The sequence below is a fragment of the Rhinatrema bivittatum genome, chromosome 4, assembly GCF_901001135.1.
Source record: "Rhinatrema bivittatum chromosome 4, aRhiBiv1.1, whole genome shotgun sequence".
NCBI classification, from domain to species: domain Eukaryota; kingdom Metazoa; phylum Chordata; class Amphibia; order Gymnophiona; family Rhinatrematidae; genus Rhinatrema; species Rhinatrema bivittatum.
This window is the reverse complement of record NC_042618.1, coordinates 136,459,331-136,467,841: the sequence shown is the minus strand read 5'-3', so window position 1 is coordinate 136,467,841 and position 8,511 is coordinate 136,459,331.

The following is an 8,511-nucleotide window of genomic DNA, read 5'->3' as shown; positions in this document are numbered from 1 at the left end:
GGGAGTTCTTTGGTGAGTTGATCACTGAGTGTGTCAGAAGTGCAGGTTTTCCTAAATTGGATGGTGGAAGGTGGTTGAGGAGGTTTAGGGCTTTCTTGAGTCATGAGTGTGGTTGTAATTATTGAATGGTCTGACCAGGGAATTGTGGTACAGATAGGATCATTTTTATAAGATATATTAGAATTGATGAAGATGAGGTCCAGAGTGTGTCCTGCTTTATGGGTTGGTTTTTCTATGATTTGTTTAAAGCCCATTGCACCCAGGGTGGAAAGGAGTGCTTCACAGTTAGGGGTGAGGGAAGAGGCGTCTACATGGAGGTTGAAGTCCCCCATTATTATGGCTGGCGAGTCCATATTGATGTATTTGGCTATTGTTTCTATTAGGGGGGAAATATCTGAGTCCAGAAGTCCTGGCGGAGCATATATTAGAAGAATTTGTAGGAGTTTAGATTTGAAAAGTCCTAATTCGAGTTTTGTAGGTGTGATGATTTTGATTGGAAGTGAATTAAGTTTAAATTCCTTTTTGGAGGCTAGAAGAATACCACCTCCTCGTTTCTTTTTCCTGGGGATCGAGATGATGTCGTAGAGGTGAGTCGGTAACTGGTTTATTAGGGCTGTGTCTGAGCTTTTTAGCCAGGTTTCTGTGATGGCACAGATATCTGGCTTTGAGTCTGAGAGGAAGTCATTGAGGACGTGTGTTTTCTTTGTTAGCGATTGTGCGTTGAGAAGGGTAAGTGAGAACATGGTGAGACCTAGCATCTGCGTGAGCGGAGACGTCATGATTGGAATGAGAGATCTGTTAGTGTGTCTTGATGGTTGTTGGAAGGCTTTTGTGTGATGGAGGTGGCGGTGGTATATGATAGGAATAGGGAAGATTTGCATGTTGACTTCTCTAGGAAGGAAGTGGGTCGTGGTGGAAGGCTAGTCTGACAGTGGGAGGAATGATATAAGAGCTTAGGTCAACTTGAGAGTGAAGCATGGGTCTGTCTGCTGAAGAGCTGGATGTTTGAGCGAGCTGTTTGAGTCTGTCTGGATAGGAGGGCTGAGCGTTGTGCGCTTCGGGAGGGTAGGGGGTGATGCCCTTTGCATGGGGTCTCAGAGGTGGCTGGAGAGTTGTTGGAGAGGTAGACTTGTATTCCATACTGCTGAAACAGTTTGTTCCATAACTTTGCTGGCTGTTGCCTATGTTGGAGGTTTGGGGGTTTAGGTTGTTCCGCAGGTATGGCTCGAGCCTCCTCGGAGCTCTACGAAGGGGCGAGACAAAGGGGCAGGCCCCTTTGTCGCGCTCCTTCGGTGCGCGACGCACGGCACGCGGCGCCTGGCTGAAGACTTTTTAAATCCCCTCTGGGCTGGCTCCTATTGGAGGGCGGGCGGGGCTTCCGATCGCGGCGTTCTCGGCGCGTTTTTTTAAATGTGGGCAGCTGTTTTTTATCTGCCTTGCTGCTGAATGAGCCGCGCTGTCGGCGCAGGGACTGCCTGGGGGGAGAGAGTTTTTTTCCTTACCTTCCCCCGGCGGGGCTCGGCGCCGAACGCGCAGGCTTTCCCCGATGGCAGTAGCAGCGTGAAAGAGGGAATGGCGCCGGGCTGAAGACTTTTTAAATCCCCTCTGGGCTGGCTCCTATTGGAGGGCGGGCGGGGCTTCCGATCGCGGCGTTCTCGGCGCGTTTTTTTAAATGTGGGCAGCTGTTTTTTATCTGCCTTGCTGCTGAATGAGCCGCGCTGTCGGCGCAGGGACTGCCTGGGGGGAGAGAGTTTTTTTCCTTACCTTCCCCCGGCGGGGCTCGGCGCCGAACGCGCAGGCTTTCCCCGATGGCAGTAGCAGCGTGAAAGAGGGAATGGCGCCGGGCTGAAGACTTTTTAAATCCCCTCTGGGCTGGCTCCTATTGGAGGGCGGGCGGGGCTTCCGATCGCGGCGTTCTCGGCGCGTTTTTTTAAATGTGGGCAGCTGTTTTTTATCTGCCTTGCTGCTGAATGAGCCGCGCTGTCAGCGCAGGGACTGCCTGGGGGGAGAGAGTTTTTTTCCTTACCTTCCCCCGGCGGGGCTCGGCGCCGAACGCGCAGGCTTTCCCCGATGGCAGTAGCAGCGTGAAAGAGGGAATGGCGCCGGGCTGAAGACTTTTTAAATCCCCTCTGGGCTGGCTCCTATTGGAGGGCGGGCGGGGCTTCCGATCGCGGCGTTCTCGGCGCGTTTTTTTAAATGTGGGCAGCTGTTTTTTATCTGCCTTGCTGCTGAATGAGCCGCGCTGTCGGCGCAGGGACTGCCTGGGGGGAGAGAGTTTTTTTCCTTACCTTCCCCCGGCGGGGCTCGGCGCCGAACGCGCAGGCTTTCCCCGATGGCAGTAGCAGCGTGAAAGAGGGAATGGCGCCGGGCTGAAGACTTTTTAAATCCCCTCTGGGCTGGCTCCTATTGGAGGGCGGGCGGGGCTTCCGATCGCGGCGTTCTCGGCGCGTTTTTTTAAATGTGGGCAGCTGTTTTTTATCTGCCTTGCTGCTGAATGAGCCGCGCTGTCGGCGCAGGGACTGCCTGGTATTAATAGGTATTAATAGGGATAGGTATTAATAGGGATAGGTATTAATAGGGATAGGGCACTGCATGCAGGAAGATCACAACACCCCTGGTATCAGGGATAGGGCACTGTGTGCAGGAAGATCACAATACCCCGGAGGAGTGAGGGTCAGGCAGCTCCCCCCTGTCTGTGAAGCCAGCCTCTCACTAGTAATGCAGGGAGGGAGCTGTCTCAGACTTCACCATCCTCCCCCCCCCCCCTCACCCACACACCATTCACTAGCTGGGACATGGGGGAAGTCAGGAGTGAGGGTCAGGCAGCTCCCCCCTGTCTGTGAAGCCAGCCTCTCACTAGTAATGCAGGGAGGGAGCTGTCTCAGACTTCACCACCCCCCCCCCCCCCTCACCCACACACCATTCACTAGCTGGGACATGGGGGAAGTCAGGAGTGAGGGTCAGGCAGCTCCCCCCTGTCTGTGAAGCCAGCCTCTCACTAGTAATGCAGGGAGGGAGCTGTCTCAGACTTCACCATCCTCCCCCCCCCCCTCACCCACACACCATTCACTAGCTGGGACATGGGGGAAGTCAGGAGTGAGGGTCAGGCAGCTCCCCCCTGTCTGTGAAGCCAGCCTCTCACTAGTAATGCAGGGAGGGAGCTGTCTCAGACTTCACCATCCTCCCCCCCCCCCTCACCCACACACCATTCACTAGCTGGGACATGGGGGAAGTCAGGAGTGAGGGTCAGGCAGCTCCCCCCTGTCTGTGAAGCCAGCCTCTCACTAGTAATGCAGGGAGGGAGCTGTCTCAGACTGGTATCAGGGTTAGGGCACTGTGTGCAGGAAGATCACAACACTCCTGGTATTAATAGGGATAGGGCACTGTAAGAGATGACTGTAGTAGATTGAATAAAGATCTGATGTTTCTGCTCTCCTCACACCAAACAAAAACAACACACAAGCAGAGAAGCCCTTCTTACAAAGCTGAGCTAGTGAGTTAAGTAGGAGGAAAAGTAAACATACTTGTGCCAGTGTGGCTACTTAAAAAATACACTTACCAACAATCAATTACATATATTTGAACTGTGTACAGTTCCAGCCAGGACCACCTTTCTAAAATGCACAGTGATTGGCAAATTCAACATGCACTAGCATTTCAGGTGCCTGCTAACAAAAATAATAAACAAACAAGTTCTAGTCACGTGAGTGCTGATCATTACATTACTTTTTTTGTCAAGCTTCCAACTGTTTCCATTTCACATCCCCCCAACCATTACCTCAGTATTAGCCTTGGTAACATCAATAGATAAGAGCACAGCCAGCCAATAGGAATACATACATACATATTCATTCCTAAGTGACCTTTACTGACCTGGGAAGTGTGAACACTTTGTTTCATTTTCTGTTGGTGTTCGTTAGTTTCCAGTTCCATTTCCCATCCCCCCAACCATCACCTCAGTGGTAACCTTGGTAACATCAATAGATAAGAGGGCAGCCAGCCAATAGGAACACATATTCATTCCTAACTGACCTTCAGTGACCTGGAAAGTGTTTATTTGTATCATTTTCAGTTAGTGCGCACTAAATCGAGTTAGTGCGCACTAACGGGGAGTTAGTGCGCACTAACTCGAGTTAGTGCGCACTAACACGATTTAACGATTTTTAACGATAAATCGTTAGAATTTCTATTGTATCGTGTTCTATAACGATTTAAGACGATATAAACATTATCGGACGATAATTTTAATCGTTGAAAAACGATTCACATCCCTACTAGGGACAATTGCATCCCAGAATAACTGGGTATGGGAGCTCAGGAATGACTCCCGCTTCCATAATGGCTTGGCCTGCTGGGGTCATCAGCAGGACCAGACCGATTTGGTATTCCTGTTTGTCCCCATGTACACAGGTAAGTGTCTCTTTTCTCTTATGATTGATGTGCTCTTTTTCTAGCAGGTCCTCACAAATGAGTTAGGGTATCCCAACAGAGAGTTTCCAATAAATGCAAAAGTAGCCCATGTACATATAAGTAAAGAAACATCTGAGCTAAAGAAGTCCAGATTCTCCATATCAACAGAAAAAAAGGTTGTTAATACAAACAAAAAAATGTGTTTTGAAATGTCTGTATGGCAATGCCAGAAGTCTAAAAAGTAAGATGAGAGAGTTAGAATGTATAACAGTGAATGATGAGATAGACATAATTGGCATCTCAGAGACATGATAGAAGGAGGATAACCAATGGGACAGTGCTGTATCAGGGTACAAATTATACCGAAATGATAGGGAGGATCAACTTGAAGGGGGTGAAGTACTTAATGTCTCGGAGAGTATAGAGTCCAAAAGGATAAAGATCATACAAGAGACTAAGGGTTGATTTTAAAAGGAGTGTATGCGCGTCCGTGTGCGTGCGGTTCCCGGCGCATGCACATGGATGCGCTCATTTTATAACATGTGCGCAGTGGCGCCGGCGCACACATGTTATAAAATCTGATAGCCGCGTCCACATGTGTGCCGGATTTTAAAATCCGCGGGCGTATGTGTGGGTGGCCCGCAACTCATGCGTGCAGAGGGGGGATTTTGTAACCTACTCACAGCAACACAATCGGGCCTCCCCCAGTTCCCTCCCAGCCCGAGCGGCCTGGGAAGGAACTTCCCTACTGCCCTGCCTAACCTTCCTTCCCTTTCCCCTATCCACCCCGACCCCTAACCCCTACCTAGCTACCGCAAATTTTTTTATTTCACTACTTACTGCTCCTTTGGAGTTCAAAAAGGTACTGGTTTATGTACACCATTTTAAATCCCTTATAGATTAAGGGGTAGATTTTAATACCTAAGCACGCGCGTCCATGTGCACACATGTTATAAAATCAGGGGTCGGCGTGCATCCATGTGCGCGCAGTTTATAAAATCAGGGTTTCGGCATGCACAAGGGGGTGCACAATTGTGCAACTTGTGCATGCCAACGCCCGCGGCCTTCCCTTGTTCCCTCCCAGGCCGCTCCAATTTTGGAGCGGCCTGGGAGGAAACTTCCCAACCCCCTAATCTAAACTTCCTACTACTTCCCCTAACCTATCCCCCCCCCCCAGCCCTATCCTAAACCCCCCGACCTTTGTTTTACCTTCTACGCCTGCTGGCAACCTGCCGGCATGCAATCCCCTGGCGCAGCGGCAAATGGCCGCTGTGCTGGGAGCCTCTGACCCCACCCCATCCCTTTTTTGAAGCCCCGGGACATACGAGCATGGCCGGGCCTTTCTAAAATAGGCCTGGCACATGTGAGGCCTCCTACGCGTATAATTCCTCTGGATTTATGTGGTCCAAGAAAACAAACCGGTAACCGATCCAATATGGCTAGCAGCAAAATGACAACAAGGTGGAATCGATTCAATAAAGTCCATTTTTTACCGATTCCACCTTGTTGTCTGGATTTATGTGTACAGGCCTTTTAAAATCCGGGCCTAAGGTATTGATTTATATATATCAGTTTTATCCAATTATTCATGAAGTAGTATTTTGAGAAATACTAGACTTCTTGTGTGAATTCTCTATTAATTTCTCATTTATCCTTTTTCACTCATACAGCTATCCATGCTGATAAATAATCTCTCGGGTCAGTTTACTTAAAATTAATTTAAACTACCAAGCACACTTTCCTAGCTTTTTCCTGTTATTAATAATATTCGCTAAGGTCACATACACTCACACATTCAATTACCAGTGTTCCCTATTTATTCTCTAAGGCTTTGGTACTTTTACTAGGCCTCTTAAATTCAGGTCAGTATTCTAAACTGTTACTGCTATGTAAGTTTCAAAGAATTCCTACTCTGGGTGATGTCATGAGATAAAGTAGTGTGAATCACAAATGTCCAATGTGGAAAATCAAATTAAAACCCAACAATATCTAATTCCACACAAAAATTCTTAATCAAAAAATCTTACAAAAGTGCACCAAAAATAGTTGATAACATAAGGACCCTCATTTTTAGGGCAATACCATCACAATGCTTCAAGCAGCAACAAACTCGTTGCTCACCCCCATAATATAAAATCATCAGTCCTAGATTTTTTGATTAAGAATTTTTGTATGGAATTAGATATTCTTGGGTTTCAATGAGATAAACTAATACATTCCCCAGTTATTTTGTTTAAATGAGAACACATTTTAATTTTGACCAATCTGGTTTTGAGTATTAGGGCTAAAGATATTTTTGATAAATTTTTAAATTTGTATAACTCAACCAAATATGTTGTTTTAAAAGTACTTTGGCTATAGAAAAATAAAGTTACGCTGACTTTTACCATAATAATTTCTCAGTAAGGCTCTGTTGTCATGGAGTTTCTATAGAAACATCTTCCGTAGCTACTGTATTTCTGATGCTTTGGCTAACGGAACTCATTTTTCATTACTGGCAGGGAATTAATTTAAAATAAAATGAAATCAATGTTCTCCAAATAAAATATGGTTTTCCCCAAAACATGTAACAAACACCTCAAACTCATTCAGAATTCTCTCTATCCCATTGTTAAAATAAAAAATTATTTTAGACTAAATTAGGAATTAATTAAGGATTTTTTTAGAACTTCTTAGATGTTCACTAATCCAGAACATAATTTTGTTCATGTGTATAACCTTTTATTTAGATCCTAGGGACCTTTGTTCATACTTGTGAAGATAACTTTAAAATATATATACCTCCTTTCCCTTTAAAACGTACGTGGGAGCCTCCTCACTAGCTGCCCAACAAAATTGCTAAGTTTTGGGACTGAAAAATTGCTGAAAATCTTTTTTTTAACTAAAAAAAAGCCACTGATGTCATCAGTGTCATCAGCAGGGGGCCTTCACCTTGGAAATGCACCTGGAGCCTCCCTATGGCTCCAGGCACTGAGTCTACCCCTCTGCTTATTGGTACACAGCATCAGATTTCCCAATGCTGCCACGTGATGCTGTGTGATGGTGTAATTTTTATTTATTTATTTACGTATTTATTTTTATGTTGATATCAGGACCCTGTGCCCTGGTGACTGGCTGTCGTCCTTCTTCCCTGGGCTTAACCCAATGTTGAGAGGCTGGGACATGGGAGGCCCATGCAAGCATTGACCCAATGTGGCTGGCCCAAAGGAAGTTTGCCCTGTTTTAAAAAAAAAACCAAAAAACATTTGTGCAGAGAAGGAGGCCCAGTTGTTGTGGGGAGTGGCAGAGCTGACATCTGCTGCCTGTTCCAGACTCTCCCTTCCTCATGGCTGCCTCATTTTATATTTTTTCCCTATGCTAGCGGGAGTTCTCACTCTCCCGCGGCATTTGAAAACATTGCCTGGCACTTTCAGGGGTCATGTCGGGAGTCTTGGAACGGCCATGGCACTTCCGGTCACCCACTCTGACTCCTGACGTGCCTCTCAGCCTCATTCATATGCGGCCTGCCTCATCCGCAGCCTGCCCCCAGTACTTTCAAATGTGGCCATCATGCCACTGAAGGCCATACTCGCTGCCCGGCCCCGCCTTGAATCACGGAAGTTGCTGGAGCACAGCACTCGTGCTGCTAAAGGCCACGCTCTCCTGCCTGGCCCCCAGATCCACAAATAAAAAATATATACAGCCTTCCTCTTACTAATGCCCCACAACAACCGGGCCTCCTTCTGTGCACATCTTTCTTTTTGTAAATCAGGACAAACTTCCATTGGGCCAGCTACATTGGGTCAATGCTTGCATGAGCCTCCCATGTCCCAGCCACTCAACATTGGGTTAAGCCCAGGGAAGAAAGACTACAGTCAGTCACCAGGGCACAGGTAATTTTCTTTTTTTTTTCACCTATCTACAGTAACATCTTAAGGGTTATTGAGAAAGAGCAACCAGACCAAGTATTTGTAGGGAAATTTGGGGAAAAGCTGGTCACAGGGGTGCAAGTTAATATTATGGGCGCATATTCAGTAATACGTTAAACAGGTAAGTTATCCAGCTAAAGTTAGCTGGGGACATCTTTACTATTTAGGTTAGAGGTTTGGGAGTAAGTGATCA